General features: G+C 42.8%; 1 protein-coding gene across 5 annotated transcripts in view; it reads left to right on the forward strand.

The window, feature by feature from the left end:
• The first annotated feature begins 2,255 nt into the window (after positions 1-2,255).
• Positions 2,256-23,160, forward strand: part of SEMA6A (semaphorin 6A) — a 118,718-nt gene continuing 97,813 nt past the window's right edge. For 2 of the 5 annotated variants that reach the window (XM_050328987.1, XM_050328989.1), the window contains exon 1: positions 2,256-2,835. The gene's annotated coding sequence lies outside the window, so the exon portion shown is untranslated. Of the gene's footprint in view, positions 2,836-4,550; positions 4,624-23,160 lie in introns of those variants that run through there. The other 3 variants (XM_050328990.1, XM_050328991.1, XM_050328988.1) reach the window with 2 other exon arrangements.

Raw genomic sequence — 23,160 nt, forward strand, 5'->3', positions numbered from 1 at the left:
AGACAGAGAAAGAAAACGGATGAATGGAAAACACTTTTGTAAAAGAACCTGAACATAAAACTTCTAGTAACTGATGCCTTAGCTAGTACCAGTGTCTGGAAAATAGGATTTTTTTAGTACTGCTTCTTGCAGAACTTTATTCTATAGAAATCTGGTCTGTATTTTTCAAAACCCTAAATATAGGAGAGGAAAGTATTCTCTGTCAGAGAGCATTTTTTTGATTACTGAAGAAATGCAAATGTAAAATAAACCATTCAGTATTGCAGAAATATTTGTAAAGTGTCTGAAGCACACAGTAAAGACCAAACCTAGATCTGCTTACAGTTCAAACCCACAACAAAGTCAGTGGCATTTTTGAACACCTCAAAACGTATGCAGTGATTGAACATAACGGAACGACGGGATGTCAGCCTTTGCCATTGTCAAATGGGTATTTTCCACAAATCCTGACTGTGTTCAGTCTCTGTTCTCATTTCCTGACACAGAGAGAAGTACCATGATATGATCTAGGGCCTCTTTGTGGAAATGGGGTTAGGGGTCTTGGCAAATCAAGGTACATTTGGTTTCCGCCCCTGACACATGCTTGGGTACCCAGAAATTATTTGTACCACTTGTGTTTCTCTAATTGCTTTCAGAACTAGGGTAAGTTTGTTTCACTAAAATTCATCTGTCCCCAGCAATTATTGTGTTTTAAATTTACAGGGGAAGAAAGAAAGAAAATATATATTAGGTCTCAGTTCCTTTGGTCAAAAAATTACACTAAGTATACATTCAGTTTAAACTCTCAGAAAGGAAAGAAGAAACTTTTCCTTGATACAGATGTTTTCCCTTGTAATTTAACGACTAGAAATTGAATGGATATGTCGTTAATTTTAGAACCCAAATCAAGTACAGAACTAAAACCAATGTCTCAGAGTCCTTTCATGATCTGAAAATAAAAGGAAGAAAAAGCGACTGTCATAAACAAGTAATTATTCTAATTTTAATGCCACACTTCGTGACCTGACAGCAAATCCCCTAGTTGCATTCTGTCCTTTCACTTATCTGGTTGGGGGGGGGGGGAGGAAATCATGTTAAAGCAATTGCACATGTAAATGAATCCCCTGGAAATCAGATACCTTCACGCTGAAGTAACTAAAGGCTCTCCTTGTACCCTTAACTCCAGCGAGATCTACAGGGTGGAAATTACTGCTAAAACTCTTGAGGAATCGCATGCCGCCGTCAAGGAAACGAGCACGCGGGTCTTTCAGCTCACCGACTTTGGGCTATTTCGTAGGGTTTATAGCGCAGACCGTTCCCGCAGCCTGTCCGCTCCAGCCCGATGCTCTGAGAGGTCAGCGGGGCGCGGGAGCGCTGCGGGAGGAGGGAGAAGGACCACGGGACGGATCCACGGGCGGGCGAGAAGCACCCATGGGCGGGCGGGACGGACCCCTCGGGCAGCGGCTGGGTTTGCCCGGCTACGGTCAGAACCGCGTAGGTTCTGCACCTCCCGCTGCCGCCGTCCTGGCACAGCGCCGGGGCAGGGGGCGGCTCGGGCGCCGTGCGCGGCGGGAGGGAGCGGTGCCAGCACATCCCCGGCGCTGGTCCGGGGATTACCGCCGTCGGCGGCGGCGGGGGGCCTCGGGCGGGGATGGGGAGAGGGGGGATTAATGTATTAGCGCCGCTTGCTCCTGCTCCCGGCTGGATCGGCTCCGAGACAGGGATTAGCGCAGCCAGCGACCACCGCGGCGGGACTGGGGCGGAGGGAAAGGGGAAAGGCGACAAGCGGACGACCAGCTGCGGCCCCGGTCCCGCGGGGGATGCGGCCGGGCGGCATGGGCCGGCTCTATGCGCGGGGCTGCGCTGCCGCCCCCGGACCCCGCTGCCGCGCCCTCGTCTCCGGGGGGTCGCGGCCGGCCGCCCCCTGCCCCGCACCGCGCTTTTAAGGCGCCCCTCGCGGGCGTGCAACAACTGTGATGGCCGTAGGCGGCAGCATCTCGGATGGGACGGGCGAGGGCCGGGCGCGGCGGCCCCCTGCGCAGGCACCTGCTCGGCACAAGCCCCGTGCCGCCCAGCACCGGCCCCGAGGGGTCGCTGCCAGCAGCGGCAGCAGCGCCGCGGGCCCCGCTCCCGCCCGGCCGGGCCCCGCCCCCTCCCGGCCAGCGCCCCGCCCAAGGCAGTGGGAGGGGCGGGGCGGGGCGCGGGCGCGCCCGCCCGGCGCGCGCCAGTCCCGGGCTTTGTCTCCGCCTCCGCCGGCGGAGCCGCGTCCCTGGGGCAGCGGCAGCGGCGGGAGACGGGCGGCGGAGCGGGAGCGGCGGGAGAGACAGAGAGAGGCAGCGGCTCCCTGGTCCTCGCTGCGCACAGTCCAATGCCCGGCAGCCCGAGGCGAGGAGCGACTGCGCTTTCCTGCTGTGGCACAGCGAGTGCCTCCAGCCTCGGAGTTTTCCTGAAACAGCCGTCACAACGGGAGCACTTTTGGTAGAGAGGGAGCAGAAGGACACCACGAAATGACTTACCTCCCGAGGCTCGGCTGAAGGGGACTCGCTGGAGTGGAGCCCTAGTGGAATTTGGGTCTGGAGAGGAGTTGCTAACGTGGTTTTTTTTGCCTTTTTTTTTCTTCTACCTGATCCCTCCCCTTTTCGCCCATCACTGGAAATGAACAAATTGCTTTTGCAATTCAGAAAGTAGAAATATTAAATATACCATCCCCCTGGAAGCACACATGTAGTAATGACAAAGGATTGCAAAGGAGAGAGTGGCTCCAGTTTCCCAGAGAGATCCCCTAAAATGGATTACTAAATGGGACACTACATCAGCTAGTTGTCCTCTAGCTGCCCAGATACATGCACCGAAAAGGTACAGTACTCCCCCGTCCGTATCCCTGTTTTGGGGTTGCTCGAAAGGGAAGGCTCCCGGGTCGCCCCGGCAGCCTCGGAAGGAGCGAGGGTGGTGTGTGGTTTGAGGTTGGCTGCTGCCTTCTGTCTCGACATCGTTTGCAGCGCGTAGGGAGGAGGAGAACCGCCCGCAAGTGCACACGCTGCGCTTGCTGTTGCCACTTTCCCGGCATCTCGTGGCTTCGTCTTTCTTTTATCTTTTTTCCCCCCCCCCTCTTATTCTTCCCTCCCTCCCCTTCCCCCAGTTGCCTGACACCTAGCCCCAGTTGCCTCCCCTAGCCCTTGGCACGGCTTGCATGCGCGGCACTGAGGCTCCTCGCCTTCCACCCCCGAGTCCCGCTCGCAGGGGTCGCGCCCGCCGGGGCACCGTGGAGCGGGGGGCAGCCCTGAGACGTCGGGGCCGGGGCCGAGGCCGCCGCCCGCCACCCCGGGGCCGCCGGGCATCTTGTGGGGTTGGGTGGTGGAGTCTTTGTTACAAGAACTATGTGGCCGCTCCGTGCAGAGGTGTAACCCCGCCGTCTCTGCTCTTCCCGCGAGGTAGTTGAGTCGCGGGCGATGTATTTATTTATTGGGTATTTTTCTAAGGCTGCGGCTGCTTTTTAGGGGGAAGTAGCCTGGAACCAAGGCAACTTCTTCCGCGGAGCAGCCCTCGGCGCAGCCGCGGGCTTTGTTCGCGGTCGTGGGCTGGGGCCGCGGGCTCCCCTCTCTGCCCGCTCCCCCCGGACGGCGGTCGCCATCCCCTCCGCCCTGGCTCTGGCCAAGGTGGGCTGCCGGCTGCCCTCCCGCAGCCACGCGGAGAAGGGTGGCTCTGGGGCAGGGATGCTCCCGCCCCTTTTTGCCTGGCGCCACCAGCCTCTCCCCCGCGGGCTGGTGACTCTGCCAAGCCGCTTCTGCTCGGCCAGGGAGCGCAAGGCAGACGGGCTGGGGAAGGTCGGACCCCTTCGGGGCGGCCCGGCGGGCGGGCAGCGTTGCGAGGCAGCCCAGTTCTCCTCCCTCCGCCCAGCACTCTCCCTGCCGCTCCCTCGGCCCCTCTCTCTCCTCCTTCGGGCCCCGAGAGAGCTGGGCGAAACGGTGGAAAAGATAAAGTTTTTCTAAGGGAGAACAGCAGGGCCGGCCCCCGAGGAGGGGCTGGCGGCGCCCCGCAAACTCCCCACGCCGCCGCGGAGCGGCCGGGCCGGCGGCGGGGCGCGGGGAGGCCGGGCGGGGACTGGGAACGGGGCTTCTTCGTGCCTCTGATGCCGAGGAGGGGGCAGTATGGTCCTCAGGGGAAAGGGTGTTGAACAAGAGAAGAGGTATTTCCCCCTACACACACTCGCACACCCCGTCCCCTTAAGTGCACGGGCAAGGAAGACCCTCAGCCGAGAGCAGGGGGAATTAGGAGGCTGTGCCTTCATCGGCGCTGCTCTGGCGACGCGGTGCCGAGGCACGGGGGCGACGGCGGGGGCTCGGGCAGCCTTGGGGCGGCCGAGGGTTAACACCGCCCCTCGCTCCCCTGCCGGGGAGGGAGGTGAAAAGTTCGGGTCTCCATCACGCGTGGTGAAAGTACGTGCTCCTTGCGAGGGCTCGACCGTCCCACCTCCTCTTCCCTTCTTGCCTGGCTGTCTAAGGGAGGTGTTTCCCGGGGGTAGCCCTGACGGCGTGTGGGTCGGGGGCTGGCGGGGGAAGCGGGAGTGAGGCTGCCCCCCGGTCAGTTGCAGTAGAGATGCCCTTCTGCTCGTCATCGCGTCTGTCCTGCCTGGCTCATCTCGGGGTGAGTCGCAAGGCGCTTAACTGCTGGGTCTTCCTTAGGCAAATGGCTCTGTCTTTTTCTAACCTTGACCGCTTGTTCAGGGAGTAATTTGTTCTCCTGTTCCTTTCCCGAGCTAATTGCTACTTTTGAAGTTTGTAAACATGCACGTTTGTGCCAGCATCTGTACAGCGCGGATGTTTAGCTGCTGCAGATAATTATTTCACTAATAGAAAGGGAAAAAATAAGGGCTTTATTTAGCTTTGTAATATATTGTAAAAGGTGCCACTTCCTGGCGTTTCAAGGTGAATGCTTCATTTTCCAAAGGAGCATACACAACATGCAGGTGTTGTAAATATCGAAGTGCTGAGTCTCCGCAACCATTTTCTGTCACAGGTTTGCACGACGTGGCTTATTATTTGACATAGATTCTGCTCACTTGTTTTGTATCATACAGCAACGATACTAATTACTAACTTGACCTCAAAGATAGCAGCTAAAGGTGTGAATTTCCCACTTTCTTCAGAACAATTAGTTCAGTGACTGCTTTTGATGTGCATTCATTTAAGTGTCATCCACAAGCCATTCTCATCCAAGTAATTTTTACGTGGTGATTAACTCCTTTGGCATCAATGTCATGAAGTCCAGTAGAGTCAGGCTCTTTTAATCACGAAATTCATTTTGAGAAATCTGTGGCATTTTTCTCAAAGTAACATTTATGTAGCTGTTATCATGCTTAGGGTTTCCTTTGCCATTTCAGACCAGAAAAACAAAATGATCCTGCTATGATTAGCTTCTACTTTCTTTCTTTTTTTTTTTTTTTTTTTAATGAGACTATTCAGATGTATTGTGAAGTAATGTGGGTCTGCTCCAACAAACCCCTTTCTTCATGGAATTGCCTCAGACCTGGTTGAAAGCAAATACCTGTTTCACTGGGATTGGGAGAGTTTGTCACTATTAGAGAAGAACAGTTGCCAAAGTATTTTACCATCTAGGGTATAATTTTATCTAATACGAGCCTGGTTTTAATATCATAGCTCTAAAAATTACAAGACCAAGACGATTAACTCTTTTTAAAGCCAAACATTTTCTTATGCATTAAAAAGTTGATTTCTGTTCTCCACTGCTCTTCACTGGAGAAAATATCTGGCTTCTGTGGAAGTTTAGTTCAGAGCAGAATGCCCAAATGAGATTTCTGTTAAAATGCTAAACAAAATCTATAAGTAATACCATAACATGTATTTGCAACATTTGCTTTTCATGTAGTGGGAATCAAATGCTTGAAGGATGGATGAATACTTTCAGGGACTATGAAATATACAGTCAGAGATGTTCTGACTCAGTTAGTCTGCTTGAAAACTGTATATTCTTAATGGCAAAACCAACCTTATCAACTGAACTCATACTACTTGAACCAAAAAATAATTGGGCATTGACATCTGTGAGAAACATGGCTAGCTAACATTTCTAGCTGCTTGAAGATGAAAGTGAATATTAAATATTAGCCAGAGACCCCTCTTAATGTTTGTAAGTAGAAGATTACAGTTACTGGCATTTAAGACTGAAGAAGGAAGTTGATTGGGCTAAGGATAAGGAGTTGCCTTCATTACATTTTTGAAAAGAATAAAAAAAAAAAAAAGAAAAGGAGAGAGATCAAATTAATGACCTGTGATAAATCCAGACTAGAACTGTTTGCATTTAAAAGGAAGTAGGTGATTGTGAACTTGCTTGTGCATGTTTTGTGAGGGGAAGGGGAAGTTTGTCATCATGTTTTGAAGAGCCATACATAAATACAGATGAAAGGAGTTCATATGGTTTACAGCAGGGGAGACATAAAATGTTTTAGGATTAAATTGACCTGAGCTAATACATGCCTCACATCCAACTTGTTTGAAAGAACACATTGTAATACTACCCAAACAAATGTTTTGTGTATAGTACCTGATTCCCATACGCTATAGCAGAGTGCTGAAAACAAACAAGCCAGTAAATGCTGGAAAACAACATTAAAATTATATTACATGCAGCATGTGCTAGAGAAAAGTTGAACTGTAGTAAACCAGAAGTTTTCATTATCCTAATTTGATACAGACACTGCAGTGTTTGACCTCCTACTATTCATTTATTGATGAAATAAATCTTTAGCCCTCATTCACCCAAGTAAGCTTTGCTGACCCAGGAAAGCCTTGCTTGCCCAAGTAATTTTCTGAGGGTAAAGACAGTTGCTGAAATATTACTTAAATAGGGACTTTTTTTCCTTATTTAAGCCCCAAACTGAAAATACTGTTCTCTGATGGGAATCGATACTTGTTAAGGACCTGAAGCTATCATGTGAGTACATTAGCTTTGGATGGATCTTTAATGTTAACTTAGACCTAGGTCTGCGTGTCATGGAACAAGTAATGTCTGACAAATTGCGACAAGCTTTGCTTGATGGGGCAGCAGAAAAATCAGAGGAATAAGCAATACTTTTTACTGGTGACCATTTGAGCATTTTGTGCTCATAAATTTTGATTATCAGGATTGCTCTGAGGTAGGTGAGATGTTTTGGCAGTAAGATACAGTCAGTAGCACAGAGTCCGACTGCTGATCAGCGGCATTCAGCTACTGTGATCAGTGTTCTAAGGCAGAAACAAGCAGCTGGGGGAAAGCCTGGTCCTGAGCCTGACAGGTCTCTAAAGGAATATTTTTATTTTTGTCCTGTTGCACCAGTCTCTTGAGTGAAGAACAGCTTAGATGTGCATAGGTTCTGTGAAGACAGAAGTGGACTACCCTGATTCAAGTGCAGACCTGGCAGACTGGAGTTTATGTGTCTTTATTTTCTTTATGTGCTGTGTTACCTATGGCTGTGGAAATAACTGAATGCTTATGTTTATACAGTGTTAAGGGAACTTTAATTGTCCATGGTGAAGGATGCTTTGGTTTTGGGTCTGGATTGCAATATGGCAGCACAGCTCCAAGGCACAGATTTAGGATTTAAAGGGAAGAGTGCCACCTACTGTGTTAGAGTTATAGATATTGCGCCTCCCGAGTGCTTTGTGGAGTTCCCAAGCTGCTCATTTGCCTGTTTTTTTTTAGCCACTGGAAGATGTGAAAGGATTCAAAATTAAATGTGATATGGAAAAGGAGGAAGAAAGAAAATAGAAAAACATTCTGCACCTACAAAATCAGGGTATTCTGGAAGTCTTGGAAGGGGTTCTTTGAAAGACAGGCATACATAGAGGCATTTGCAATTTTTGTCACTTCAGTCTTACACAGGTTGCTCACAGTTAATAGTGGAGGCACTGGAAATAGGGAAGGGGATGAGAGATCTATGCCTCCACCCCATAAAATAATCATGTTCTCAGCTTTCATGCACCAGATGAATATAAATAAGGCTAACAGATTTATGCCCTTTGAAATCTGAAGTTTAACTCAAGATACAATTTAATAAAAAGGAAGTAGATTTCACTTAAAAAAAGAACAGTATTCAAAAAAGGAAGAAGAAAATGAGAAAGACCCAACATGAATTTTCCCATCACTTGCTGCAAAACCTTACAAAATATTTCCCAGTATAGAACTATAGTTATTTATCAGCCGAAAGGAGAGTTGTGCTATGCTTGATATGAATACAGGGTCATTTTTGTATGAAAAGAATTTTTCCCTGAGCTCCAAACAGTTTCTTCAGTGGCTGAAATAGAGATGTAAAATGAAGTAGATAAACCAGCTATTAACAGAACTGCCAGTTGCTGCATCTCTAGAGTGAAGACATATGGTAATTCACTACATTCAGTGATGACCTTTCCTTTAAAAGTATTGTTAATAATAGGCTCTTCTATATAAAGTATATATACTACATACTTGAAATTCATATATCATGGACTACCCCATGCCATTTTGGGGTTTTTATTTTTTTAGCTACTGATAAAACTGCTACCGAGGAACTTTCTACTTAAATACACTTTGCAACATGCCTGAAGTTCTGAACTTAAAGAGTTTCTGGGGGCAGATGCACAGCACTGCTGTACATCCTGTGACATGGCTGTCCTCAGTATGGGAGGCCTTTGGCATCATCTCTCTCACCCTCCCCAGGTAGAGCCATGCCCTGACTACGAGATTATACCCTTTCCATGAAGCAGGCAAAAAAAAAAAAAAAGCATTCCTATGCTTTTATGATCTCTGTTACCAGTTGCCTTTAGAGAAAACTTAATGTTTATGAAATTAGAAAAAATAAGAATATTTTTGTTACATCTTAATCTGAGGCCATCTAGTTGGATAAGGACTACTATACTAGTATTTTTACTGGAGATAATAGCAGAAGTTTTATTACATATTTAAAAAGAAAAGGTATTCCTAACCATCATCAATTTTACAGTGACCCTGACAGGCTCCTGGGATGTTCTAATAATGCAAATGTCTAGAATATACATACAGTAGATATGGTTGTGTGTTCCAGTTCAGCAGATGGAAAAAGTACTCTCCCTTATGAAACCCCAACACGGTGGGAAAAACTGCATCCAAATATATTGCTGATTGCAGGAAACATTATTTCTACTTTTCTGTCTCTGTCTGCTCAGCTTCACTCAGATGTTTTATATATTCCTCATATGGCTTTGGTAGTCGTATGGGAAATTTCCTATGTTGCTTCCTTCACCATTGTTCATGAACATTTATCCATTACTTGCATTTGAGGCAGCCATTCATTGAAATGTTAATGAGATTTTGAACAGTTTATAGTTCCATAGTGTTTTTTGTTGTTGTTTTGAGCACAAAAAAATGGTGGTTTTGTTGATGCCTTTTGAAATCTACTTTTTATCGGTAGATTGAGATAGATTCTATGGTAATTCCTCCTGCATTTCTGAATTATGGCCTAGCAAGGCACTGTCGCTGGGATCTTCATCTATTAATCATGGAAGCTGCTTTCTTATTCGGTTGCCATAGTTTCAGTGCCTCAGATAGTGTTGGGGTGCCTTGGGAAAGGCTTGCAATACATTCGGACTTGCAAGCCTTGCAGTTATTTTGGCAGTAGAAGAGCTCTGAAGGAACAGAGAACAGCATCCAACATTATTCAGAGTTGGATTAAAAGCGGAAACTTCTGGACTCTGTTATGTGAATGTCCAGCTGATATTTACTCCAAGATTTGCTTTTTATTTTTTCTTGCTGTTAAAATGGTACATTTCAGAAACTGTTGGCTACCTGAATCCATTTCAAGAGCAAGAGAAGCTTTTCATTAGTTCTTCTGATAAATGGTTGTTGGGTATATTAGGGCATTTAGGGTTTCCTAAGCAATCTAGGTAATTTTTTTTTACATTCCCTTTTAATCTAGCTATATACAGCATCATATCCTGTTTGAGACTGGGTTAATGTTTATTGTTACCTTTAATTACAATAAGAACCCTTTGTTCTTGCTTGCAGAGCAGCTTGTATTACAAAGTAAAAAAGGGGAAATAAACTTTTTTCAGACAGAACTAGTGCTCTTTCAGTGCTGTATTGGCACTGGCAGTATTTTTTGAATAATATTTCAGTATGTGTTCACAAACTCAGTATTAAAACATGCATACTTTTCAGAAATACAGATCTGTGAGAAGTTAGAAATAGCTTTTCTGATGAATAAGAAAGATGGTAAAGTACTAAAATATGCCTAACAGGAAAGTACCTGAAAGACTGACTTGTCAATGTAGTGCTCAATATTAATTGATTTGTCAGTTGTGCATAATATCAAATAATGCACAAATATATTTCAATAAGCAAATAATGGTTTCCTTTTTCTTTTCCTATTGAGAAAAAAAGCTTCATTACTTCTGTGTGAACAAGAGTAAGCTACATGTTTTAGCAGATATTTGAATCCCATTTCTTCTTTTCTTCTGGATTTTACAGTGCCTCCAGAATGATGTGATTTCCCTCTAGTTCTAATAAAGCAGTTTGAGTCTTGCACAGATAAGTTTGATAGTTATCTTCTGTTCACAAAAAGAAAAAGCTAGCCTTAACTATTCACATCAGTCAAAGTATAGTATTAAAAAGCTGTGTAGTTTAAGAATTCAGTATAATTGGAACTAGTCTGGAAAATTAGCCACTTCTTGACTTTCAGATGGTTAGCTTGCACTCAAAGATGAGTTTTTCTTTAGCTTAGAACTTTGCTACCCAGTCTTGTCAATTTTTCAAGTGAGATCAACAAGCAGATTGAGAACATGTGCCTGTTATATGTAATCCACCCTCAGGAGTCCTACAAACTGAACAAAGCGAAGTCCAGATATTTCACACGAATTTTAAAACTTTTTTGGTAGCTGCACACAATATCTGTATTTGTAATTTTATACTCCTACATAATATATATAGTTTCTGGTTTGTAGTCAGTCTGGCTTCTGTGTATCCTGTTGTATGCAAGTATTTTAAGTTAATCTCAGCCTTTTTCCTAATAAACTCACAATGTGCATGCCTCTAGTAGATTGGCAGTCTGATAGAACATTATATGTTCTGATAGTTCCCTTTGGAAAGGGGAGGTGGTGATTGAGTAAGAAGATTGTTGCAGTGGGGAAATAATGTTGGATCAAAAGCTGTAGAGGTACAAATTCTGTTGTGTTTTTCTTCTCAGAACTTACTGTACTCCATTTAGAATCTCTCTGTATAGAAATTAATTTGAGCAGTTCTGTAAAGTACATTCTTTAGCATTGATGACTTTTTTGTCTTATTTATTTTTTACCTCCAAGAAACAGAGGAGTGATACATCAGTGTAAAGGGCCAGTCTTGTTCCTGTTGGATAGCAAAAAAGAATTTCTACTGAACACCTCAGCAACAAGCCCTTACTCCATTTATAGTTCACTATAGAATCATGGAGTCATTTAGGTTGGAAAGGACTTCTAAGATCGAATCCAGCCCTTAATCTAACACAGCTGAGTCCACCACTAAACCATGTACCTAAGTGCTACATCTACACATCTTTTATATACCTATACCCATCTTTTAAATGCCTGAGTTGGTGACTCAGCCACTTCCCTGGAAACACTGCTGTTTCAGTTTCTTTATAGTTGACAATAAAAGTTCTTCTGCATCCCCAAGCAGCTGAATTTTAGCATGAAATGTACTGATCTTATCAAGAAAGACAATAATAATTTCTGGGAAAGTAATTGTTCTATTTGTGTCTTCTAAGCAATGTTACAGCGTTTGCTTTACAAATCTTGCACATCTTACTGTCTGAATATTCCTGGGAAGCTGAAGCTTGTCTTGGGCTGTGTGCTCATGGACAGACCTGAGAGAGAAGAGAGCTGTCCTCTGTTTAGCCTCATAGCTCCCCTGGTGCCTGCAGCTGGTCACTGGGTGTGGGCAGAGCAGAGCTATTCCAATGGACCTTTTGGAGCAGGTGGATGGGGAGGAATGATTGGAGGGCTGCTGAAGTCCTGGCCCACATGGCTGGGTCTCTGTGGGAAATGTTGTGGTTGCTGTCAGCACAGGCCAGGAGCGTACTGCTGCATCCTGTCCTAAAACACCACAGCAAGGAAGAAGTTGGGATAAAATGCCTTTTCCTCCAGTTGCTCTACATGCCCTTTCTGTCACCTGATGGCAAAGCAGAGGCTGAGTCTCATGGGATGATCTTTCTTGAGTAGTACTTCACACCATGAGCATGGGTAAATGCAACTTGGTAGTTGATTCAAAATACCTTTTTTATTATATGGAGAGGATTAGAGGCTGTTTGACTGCAATCTTGAACCTCGGGTCATAATCTTTATAGTACTGGCTTTTCATCATAGCTCTCTAATGAGAAAAGGGCATTGTGCATTAAAATCAACTTTTGAATTTAGTTTTCTGTATGAACAGAATTGGTACTGTGTGTATTAACTTCTAATGGTATTCAACCCATTCCGCTTCTGAATAATTTGTACTCATTAATTACAAATGTACAGCTTTTGCAATTACAGTGTACTGATCCAAATCGTATTAAATCAGAAATGACCATAGTTAAATTGATTTAAAAAAATTTGCTGTAATCTGTTGAGATTTTTTTTTTCCCCCTTTGGAAGGAATTAAAGTGGAGCCATAGTTTCAGGCTCTATATAAACGTAAAAAACCAAACTTTATTCTAGTGATTCTTTGCAAATTTTTTTTTTTTTTTTTTACTCTTTGAAAATATTCTTGAATTGGAATTTGGTTTTTTTCTTTAAAAAGAAATTAAGAACTGAATCCTTAAACAGCTGTTGTGGGAAAAGGAAAGGTTTTTGCATGAGTTACTACACTTTTTTATTATTATCTGCAAGGTGTTTCCTTTTGATTCTATTGTAGGAAAGTTCATCCTGTTCAGATACACTGATTAATTCTATCACGAGACACGTATATTGCAGGGTGGTGTCGTCTTTTTTGCTTTATCCTGTTCTAAGCATAAGACCTAGACATGCTGCCAGAACACTTCCTTTCCCAAGATAAAAACAAACAAACAAACAAAAAGATCCTGTTCTCATTTGTCAACGTTTGTAGTCCAAAAGGCAGATTTAGCCAACCTGGAGCTAATGGCCTGAAGGTGTGAGATGTAGGCTGATGACTGGTTGGATGACTTGAGAAAACTGCAGGTTTGATTTTCAGAACATTCTTCTTAAGAATACTACATACATGTGTTAAGTACCTATCTGAGAAAAAATTTGAAAATGTAAGGCAAACCGTACAATAGAGTAATTTTTCTGACACATGAATTTTAATTCCTTTTTAATGCACCTCTTGCATTTATTTCAATTTGGTTTTGTTCATCTTTGTCATGAGCTCTCTTGCCTAGCTAAAATCCTGGAGGTAGCTTCATTTGCAAAAAAACCCAAACAAATAACACCCAGATCAAGTGTTATGTGAGAGAGGCAATTCAGCCAGGCCCTTCCTGGTAACCTGTTGGTGCAATAAATGCTGGTGATGTGCTGCAGAGGTGTAGAAAATGTAGAACTGTATAATAATTACTAACGTCAGAGAAAAATTACCTTGAATAGCAAATTAGTTCATTAGACTTCTTCTTTTTTTTTCTGCCATAAATGGTCAGTAATCTGTTTTAGTTTGAAGCAGATAAAAGAATTCATTGCTGTCACAGTCAAAGAACTTCAAGAACTTTTCAAAACCTGGAGCATCTACACAGATGCTTACACTATTGTGTTTTTTAGAACGACTAATCCTGACCTTCTCCTTTATGCCAGGCTCCAAATATTGAAATATCTGAATTCCCAGCTGTAAAAAGATTCAAAAAAGTCTCTTTAGTTTGTATGAATATGTCATCAGAACCGATTAGATTGCCTATGTAGATAAATGCAGAGGAGCTGGGCACAGACGAGAAAATATGGTTTATCGGGATCTAACTTTTGATCTGTTAACATCAAACAAAAAATTGAGGGCACAGTTTTGCTTCAGATTGCATCTCCATATTTATTTTACTAGGAATGAAATTTGTCTTGAAAAGCTAACCTGTGACTTGTTCATATTGGTGCCATAAACCTTGCTGACTTCATTAGGAGTCATTAATTAGTGGTTTGGGTTTCTTTGTTGTTGTTGTTGTTGCTGCTGACAAAATTAACTCACAGACTCAAAATATCAGTAATAATAGCAAAATACATTGTACTGTGGTGGCGTCTGTAAAATGAGTTGGTATTTTAGCTTCAAAGATTCTAGTACTGGAAATTTTTCAACAGTAAACCAGCAGAGAATGTGTTAGTAGGGGGGCTGGAGTGCTACTTCGCAGCTGCACTGCCTACTTCTAGACAGCCGTCGTATGACAGCCTGCTCTAACAACTACCCACATTTAAATAGCAGGGTTGTGTAAGAACGAACACAACACACCGAAATACATTTATGGTGGGGAGAGCCTTAAATATTTCAGCGGGTGGAATATACTGAGAGAGAATCTGTTGCATTTTCAGTAGACTGCATGTCAGGTCTTGGAAAGAGAGAAAGTAACTTTTTTTACTGTTGGATAGTGGCCTTACAAATTGCTAAGGGTTCAAGAAAAAAAGACCATTCACCTTTTGACACATTTTCTACATGCAGGGGTACAGCTATAACTATAATGTACTGACTGGAGGAACGGAGGAAGAGCTTGGCGACATGTGTCCTTATGCTCAAAGTGAAGAGTGAGTGCTTCTTTAAAGTTTTCCAGCAGCCTGTCCAACATTGGCTATTTGCGTTGTGAAAACTCCCGGGGAAATGCGCCGCGAGTTTTCCTTTGCATGTTGCCTGCCCTCTTGTGTTTAAATAGCTCAGTGCAGGCGCGACAGGCGACCAGGTGACAACGGGAGAATGAAAACACGGAGCAGAACCAAGGGATGATGGGCACAAGCCACACTCTCCAAAGGCACTGATTTTGCCTCTGTGTTTGTGTGTGTGTTGTCTTGCTGTTTGCAGTCTAAGAAGCAATATAGTTTTCAGCTTTCCTATACAGAGGCACAGACATCAGAAAGTGGGTTAGCCAAACTGATGTGCAGAAAAGCTCTAGGAGTGAGATGGAAGCGATGGGTAAAGGCCGTAATGCATATGATTAAAGTGAAACATGCTGCCTACTCAAGGAATTGCTAACAACATTCTTTCACAGCTTCTGTGTCTCAGCCCTGCTTTTACAGAAAATAAATTCATGTTTGGCTTCAGTGGGTGTGCCGTTTTCGTCAGCCCTACAGGATTGATAAGACTGTCAAACTATACAAATGCAACCAATTGAACACAAAATAATACAGTTTGCACTGAGCAGAAACAGTGGCTGTGCTTATTAGCAAAACAGTGTCCCAGATTAACATTCCCATGGTCTATCTTGAGCTCCTCTTTCTTACTGTTTAGTTCTTCAGTACTCACAGGGAAGGGATGCTAAAAGCACAAATTAAGTTACAGCAAATTAGTTGTTTGCTTGTTCTGGTTGGTTGGGGTTTTTTGAGAGAAGGGAAGATAGAAAGATATTTTATGTCCTTTAAACAGGTTTTTTTTTTCTCTCCAAACAGGAGGATAGAAATTGCTTCAAGCCATTAAATAGTTTCTGGCAGTAATTTTACCACATCCCCTTGCTCCTATGAAGTATATTTTCTGTATCTCAAAAGAGTATTCAAATACTCTGTCATGTTTAAAGAGCTTCCAGAATTATATAAAGTTTTTTCAAGATGCAGAAAAATAGATCGCAGCAGATGTATCTTGCCGCAGTGATTAGAAAAATAAAGAAATACTAATTCAAGTAATTCTTTATAAGAATTATAAAAGTGGTTTAGAAATCAGCTAAAAATGGGCTTGATCCACGAATCTAATGTCATTTTAACTTTCAGTTTTCCAATTAATTTTTTTTATTTTCTTGAGAAATATTGGGCATTTGGGTTGGGATTTTATCTCAGGTCAGTCCCGTGTGATCTCACTGCACATCTCAAACCATTTCTTTGTATGTAGCTTGAAACATAGCATCTTTCAGTCCTTGTTTTCTTTACAATAGTTATGCTGTGGATACAGGGAATGTAAACTGCAGATTCTGAGAGTGGGCTTCTAGCTACCCAAAAATTGCTTTTGCATTAAGGACTCAAGACCAAATGCTCAAGTCTTAACAAAAAGGACTTGCAAGGATTAGAATGTTTTGTGGGGTTGATTGGTTGGTTGTTTTTTTTACTTCAGAGGAAAATACTCGTGGAGAAAGCTTTGTGTTTTGGAATCATTCAACTCCCGCTCCTGATGATCTCTTCAGATCCACACAGGCTAAGATATCAGCAGAAGGGCAGAGCTGGCTGATCAAGATGCCTGTGCTCACACATGTTGATTTTGGGCCTCTTGTGGCTTAAAACTTTTGTGTGTGTTGTGCCCCCACCCTGACTCCGTTTTACTAGGGTACAGTGGATTCCTGGCTGGGGAAGACCTTTCTGAAAATGCGGTGTGTTTGTATTTGCATCCTGCAATTGCTCTATGGACAGATACTTTCTCTTGACCTGAGTTCACACGTTTGCCCATCACTCAATCCACACCTCAAGTCTTAGATCTGTCAAGCAGCTGGCATTGTGTATAGAAGAAAGGCAGTGTGTTCACAAAGAAAGCACTTAGTTCTTCAGTCTCATCTGATCAGGTCTCACTTTTTAAAAAAAAAAGGCAAGTTGTGTGTGTTTAAATGTGTCATGACTAAAATGTCTAGAGACTTAGAACAGATACAACTCCAATGCATACATAAATAAATGAGTGTGCTAAAAGAATTGTGAAAGACTCTAGCTTTCTCTTCCTAAGTTGCACTGGAAATGCATTGGTGTTGCATGGAAATTCATCTGCAATTAAAGATGTTGCCAGATTTCTTCACTCACACTTGTAACCTGATGGTAAACCAAACTTTGAAGACCAAGCAGTTGTTTATTTAGATTTTTTCTTTGTGCAGGCTCATAACTTCAGGTGTAGAGAAGTTAAGTCTGGAAGCCTCCAGTTCTTCTTAGTACAAAACACAGATTCTGCAGGTATCTGTCCCAAGCCCATCTCAATAGCCCATCTCAATCTCACTGAATAGCCTGGAAAAGACAGAGGTTGGACATTGGAGAGTGTGTTGCATTTTCAGGACGACAAAGGCAAGACATTGAGAGCGTGTCTTAGCACCAAGTCATCTTTCTGAGAGTGGTGCCTCAGCAGCCCTGGCTCTATAGACAACACGCTGCTAGCTCCCGCTTAGGTCTCACAAAGAAAGGTGCTTTGTGCAACAGCGTGGTGAAACCACTTCTATGAAACATAAGTGCCACTGAGTGGCTCATGGTAACTAGACTGATTATATTTTATGAAATAAGTGGGATACTCCATAAAATATTACAATACACTCTAATGATGGAACCTGTGACCTCCAAAGAACGTATGGAGTATTTCCATTGATATCAACAGGTGTGGAACAGGGTCACTGTCTTTCACCATGGTGTAGGCTTAGAAACTACTAAGATATCCTAAAGTCATTACCATCATTCTCTGCTTAAAACTCCGTTGCAATTTTATGTTACAGTGTGAGATATAAAAAGATGAAACATATTTCTAGAACCTACAGGACTAAACGGAAAATTTAAGGACGAGATGTCTCCCTTAACTGGAGGAAAATTCTCACTTTATCAGTTCAAATGAAACCCTTTTCTTGAACCAAGTACATCACACCTAATACATATTCTCAGCCTTAACTCAGCAGGCAAAAGATGAGAAGCTGTGTCGTCCTGCTTAAGGATACATCGGAGGAGAATAAGTAATAGAGAATTTATGTGCTTCAATATTTGTGGTGTCTTTGAAGTGCTAATAATATTTGTAAAAGTTTATATGTCAGGTTAAAGCTCTATGAGCTTGCATGAGAGATTGCAAGCAATGAATAATTTGCAGATTTTTTTTTTTCTCCATAGCAAAGCCACTATGATGGTCCTGATTGAGGTGTCATTTTGTCTTGACCAATTTTTTTTTTTTTTTACTGAAGCTTCATTCAAACTATTTTAATTATGAAAAAGATGCTTTTGATAGCTGAAGGCATGAAGGCATATTAATGCTTCTGGTATGTGTAATCTATCAAAAACATTATCTTTAAAAAAATAACATCATGACTAAGTCAATAAGAAACCCATAAACCTTGAAATTATGAGCATAGGCAGCTGTGGTACCATGCTGCTCTTGCTGGCTCCCAACTACTCCCCCCTCCCCCGCCGAGAGATGGGACACATACAGATATGTTACAGTGACTTTTAAGGAAAAACTGGTCATATTTAGCAAGGAAAGTAGTTGGAAGGTCAAGGCTGAGGGGAGTGGAATGTTTCTAAAAACAGAGGGATTAAGGGAATAGCTGTGGGTACATAGTCAAACTGGTAGAGAGGGATAGCCAAAGTGCCAAATAGAGGAGGGTAGAACAGGAAGAAAGTGCTCTCTCTGCCTTACAAACCAGCAGTATGCTGTGGGACGATTCCTTTCTGATGAGCTGTCACCATGTAAAGTATATAGGAGGCTTGAAATGGAAAAAACAGATGGCACACGGGAGCTGAAGTGACATCGTTTGTATCTCTGCCTGATTTCTTTACCCTTCATACAGAATTTGGTAGGTGATGGAGGAAAAAAGTCCAGATTTGGTTCTTCTTCATCCCCACACTCTTCTCCTTGCCTAGGGAAATCTCACGAGATTCCTTCAACTTCTGTCACAAGCTATTGGTAGGGAAGGTTTTCCACCATTGCCAAGGACTTCTTGTGATTGTCTTGGAGAGGTGTTCTTTTTTTTTTTATTCTGTGGGGAAGAGAGATTGACACATAGCAATGCAGAAATAAGAGACACTAAAGACAAGTACAGTAAGCAATTCTGTTGTACTAAGTCTTGGGCAAAGCGGTGGAAAGAGGCTTTACAATAGGTGCATTTTGAAGGAAGTTGCTAATGGGCTGTGTGATCTTCTTGACAGGCCAATGATGAGTTGATGTGTTTGCAGCCATGAGGGAAGGGCGTTGGCATCACCCTTTGCAGCTGGCTGGTCAGCTGTCTGGAACAAGTTTATAGCTTTTGGCCAATTTCCACTGAACTAGTAAAGCTTCCCTTAAAAAAATCCTTGCACCTGGCTCTGTTCAGGAAAATTGTTGGTAGCCTCATTGGATAAAAAAAAGCCTGGCTGAGAACAAAGGTTAAAATCCCTAAAAGATAGATTTTGGTATATTATACCTTTCTGAAAAATAGCAGCAGTGTTGTTGAAAAGAGGAGTTTGAGAGTGGGAATGGGAAAGGGTGCTGGGTGGCTCTGAAGGCAGGAGGCCTCCAGATCTCTGCTGGACCCAAAATTCTTACTGAGATGAGCAGGACTTGTCTCTGCACAGACAACCAGTACAGGGGTTGATCTTTGTAGTAGGGGAACGGTAACATGAGTATGAGGATCATCACTTTAAGACGTGATTGTGACGCTGTGGCTGTATCTGCTGATTTGCCAGGAGGCATGTGAAGTTCAAATTCCGTTTTCCAGCTCCAAACCTGGATGTCCGCAGAGGGGAAAACCTGCTGAGCCAACTGCTCCAGAGTGAGCCAGGAGCATGTCATACTAGCAGGGTAGTACCAGGAGGCAGGGCAGGATGTGTGGTGACTCTGCCTGTGTTGTGACGAACGTGAGCAATCTGGTGTTTGTCACAGGTCTTAAAACTAAAACCAAGCGTAAATAAAGAACCCTACTGCAAGTAAGCAGGATTTTTGTAGCAGTTTCCAGGAATGAAATCAAACCTAAACTGCAAGGGAAATGCTCTCTACCGTATTCAAACTTTGTGTACAGAACGTTTCAAATAAATGTTCGGTAAAAATGATTTAATTCTGCTGTGATTATGAACTTGCGCAAACATGATGTTTCACATTGCTCTCTTAAATAAATTTGATTAGTAACAGCTGTGACTCCTTGAGTACCCCAAATTTTATTTTCTCAATAGAAAAGGGTTGAAGAAATCCTCAAATTATTGTAAATTAAGATTTTGTTTGTATTTTAAGCTAAAATGTGCTTGACAACATCCCAGCAATAATTAGATGGGCACACTCCTTCTTGGAGAGACTGCAATAAACTGCCTTTACTTCAAAAAAGACAGTTTTTTCAGTTCTTAGAGCACTCTGTGAGTATTAGCTGCTGTGTGCAGAACAAGTACTAAAATCTAACAAAATAATAGATGATGCTGCTCAGTGACAGGCTGTTTGACCCAGAAGCAGGCCACTGTGCCTGCACTGTGAGCTATCCCCTCACGCCATGCAGACTAGGTGCAGATACTCATCCCTTCCTACACACACATATATTGCATGTGTTTTCTGATGTTAGTGTTTGTTTACCACCTGTAACTGGTTTATTCACTGTGCACTGCTCTGTGGGACAAGACAGCATTGGGATGCTGTAGACATGGGTTGTCTTTCCCACCCATTCCTCCCACATGCAGAAAAATGTACCGGGGATGTGCCCTGCTGGCTGTGCTCTGTGCTGTTGAATCCACTGTTTGGCTCCCCACAAAGATGCCAAATCTCACTTTTCAGCACAATGTGCTGCAGAGTTTTACCTGCAGCAGGACAGACATCCCTGCCCCCAATTTTACCATCTACTGTTCTTGCTGCCAGCACTGTGTGGCTTTCAGCATGTGTGACTGCAACCTACTTCCCTGCAGTCCTTGATGTGAGCTAGGGCTGCAGGCAAACTCCCCTATACAGCTCTTCTGCTAATGAGTTTGTCAGCTAATTAAATAGAGAGGCAGATTTGACAATGTCTTTTATATTTATTTTCAGTGTGGCTCTTTTGACTTGTTTAGGATTTCAGGGTGGTCTTGAGGGGAGAGATATAGTAAGCAATTGCTGAGTTTGTATTATGCTTTATCAACATTGAAATAAAGTTTGTAAAATACTGTTTTGTTCCTTCTAAGCTAGCTAATGCAATATAATTAAAAAGCAAAAGAAAAAAGCTAAAGCTTAATCCAGACCAAACTTACAATTCATTACTAAAAAAAATAATAAAAACCCCGCAAACCACCATATGGGAAAGGCCTTGTTTAATATTTTTGTTTATGCCACATGTGCTTGGTGACATCTGGTGACGAATGACAGTCAGAGGTTAAATAGCATCTATTACACACTTTTGACCACCTTGTACTTTTCTTCTTAATTGTCCCTCAAGATTACTTTTAACTATTTCAGCCTTCTTGAACACCTTCAGGGGGCTGCCATTTTCTCTTCTTATGGGAGAAAAAAACACCAAAACAAACCAAAAACAACGAGGCAGCCTAGTCTGGGATAGGAAGGTTGCCTTTTTACTGAGGAAATGAAGAATGTCCTACCTAAGTGCACATTTGCCAAGGGTGAAACACATTTTTTTTGCTGAGGTAGGAAATAAGTTTAAAGCTGAGATCCTCTGATGTGGTAGGGTGAGAGAGTCAGATGGCTGGACCCCCAGGTGATTTGTATCTGCTCACTCACTACTCCCGTGTCAAGCATCAGTGCTATGCAGTATGCAGAGCCAGAGATTTCCATACCTCCAAGGAGAAATGTGCTGCTTGCCTCCTATCTTTGTGACTTAACATAGGTATCAGAATGTATAGTATTAGTGTGCCTAAAAAAACCCTAGATTGGGTCATTTCAAAGTTTAGAATTTTGAATTAGTTACTGTTTTTTCCTTTCTTCCTTTCCCTATCCACCTCTGTAGACAAAAGGAAAGGTACCTAAAGCACTACATTTGGATATTCTCAAAAATATGTGGAAAATGGCACAAAGCCATAAGTGCTTAAATTTGTGAAATGCTACATGCATTTGGTAATGCTGCTGTTACTGGTTCTGCTCTGGAGATTTGTTCATGTTTGTTGCTAAAGATGGGATACCCAGGGTAGGTGAACTTCTGGTCATAATAGGCAATATCTCCATGCCAGTGTTTTGATGATATAGAGAGATTTGGACATTTGCCTTTGTTGGCTTTTCTGCAAAAGGCGTACTGGTGGAGTTTTGTATGCAGATTTAATGAAAAAAATAAAGGGTTACTCTTCTGGCTCTTTGCTGGAAACAGGGCAACAAAATTATAGAGGGAAAGTTGAGGTAACCATAAGAGCCACCTTGATAACACAGTAATTTCCATTGACTTTTCTTGCAGCAAAATGACTTCTGTCTTTCCTCATAATGGTAATTTCAAGACTAAGAATTAAAGGACTGCAGGTCTAGTGATGTCAAGTAATACCTGAGAGAGTATATTCCTTTGTAACCTTTTGTCAGCGCTGGTAAATGTTGTTGAACATGTGGCAACCATCAGGCTCCGTGGTTCGTTTGCAGAGATTAGATGAAAATAAGTAGTGTTCACATTTGTGTCTTCTATGTGAGAAAATGGCAGGTTCAGAAATTGGCATTAGAAATAGACTGTATTGGGATTATGAAAATCTGTGGACGTTAGAATTTGTGTTCAGGTGAAAGGTGCTGGAGGATATATGTATTCTATACAGGATGATCTTTCTATAAGGACTGATCTAGACTCTGTAAAGTAAAATGGAAATATGGCTGAATACCCTTTCTTTGTACAGTTGTGTAGAAGAGGTATGTGAGTTAATCATCTGAGACCTGTTTACTGAGTGTACATGGGAGAGCTGGACATGGCAAGGAAGGCACTGTGGATAGTTATTTTCATTCTGATCCTCTCAGTGATCATGGCTTGGTGCTGACCAGTAAATATGTTCTCTAGTTTCTTCAAAATAGGAAAAAATACATTCTTTTCTATATAGGGATATGAATGGGTGTGCTATTAATTACTCACTCTGTATTTTAATAGCAGTAAGGAACTATAGGTTTTATTATTTTGCTTAATAGTAGAGGCTAATGTTGAAGGGAATATTTTACTGTAGATGCATTTGATAATTTTTCCTCCCTAACAAATAAAGTGTTTTTAATGTTTTGTTTTCTCCAGAGGTTTGCTCTTATGATTTCAGCTTCATCTGCATTTGTGGAGGCTTAAGAGAGGTGTCACGACTTTCAGAACTGCTGAATATTCACGAAGTCCTGGTGCAGTTGGTGGCACTGTAAGGTGCAGCATGGTTAAAGAGCAGGCCACAGACCTATGCTTTTTGCTTACAACAATAGGCAGCGCTGGCCTTTGCATTCTGTTGATGCAAAATCCCCATGGATTGTTTGGATCAGGTAGAATCAACCCATCTG

Source organism: Myiozetetes cayanensis, unplaced genomic scaffold (assembly GCF_022539395.1).
Source record: "Myiozetetes cayanensis isolate MyiCay16 unplaced genomic scaffold, myiCay2020 scf4, whole genome shotgun sequence".
Taxonomy (NCBI): Eukaryota; Metazoa; Chordata; class Aves; order Passeriformes; family Tyrannidae; genus Myiozetetes; species Myiozetetes cayanensis.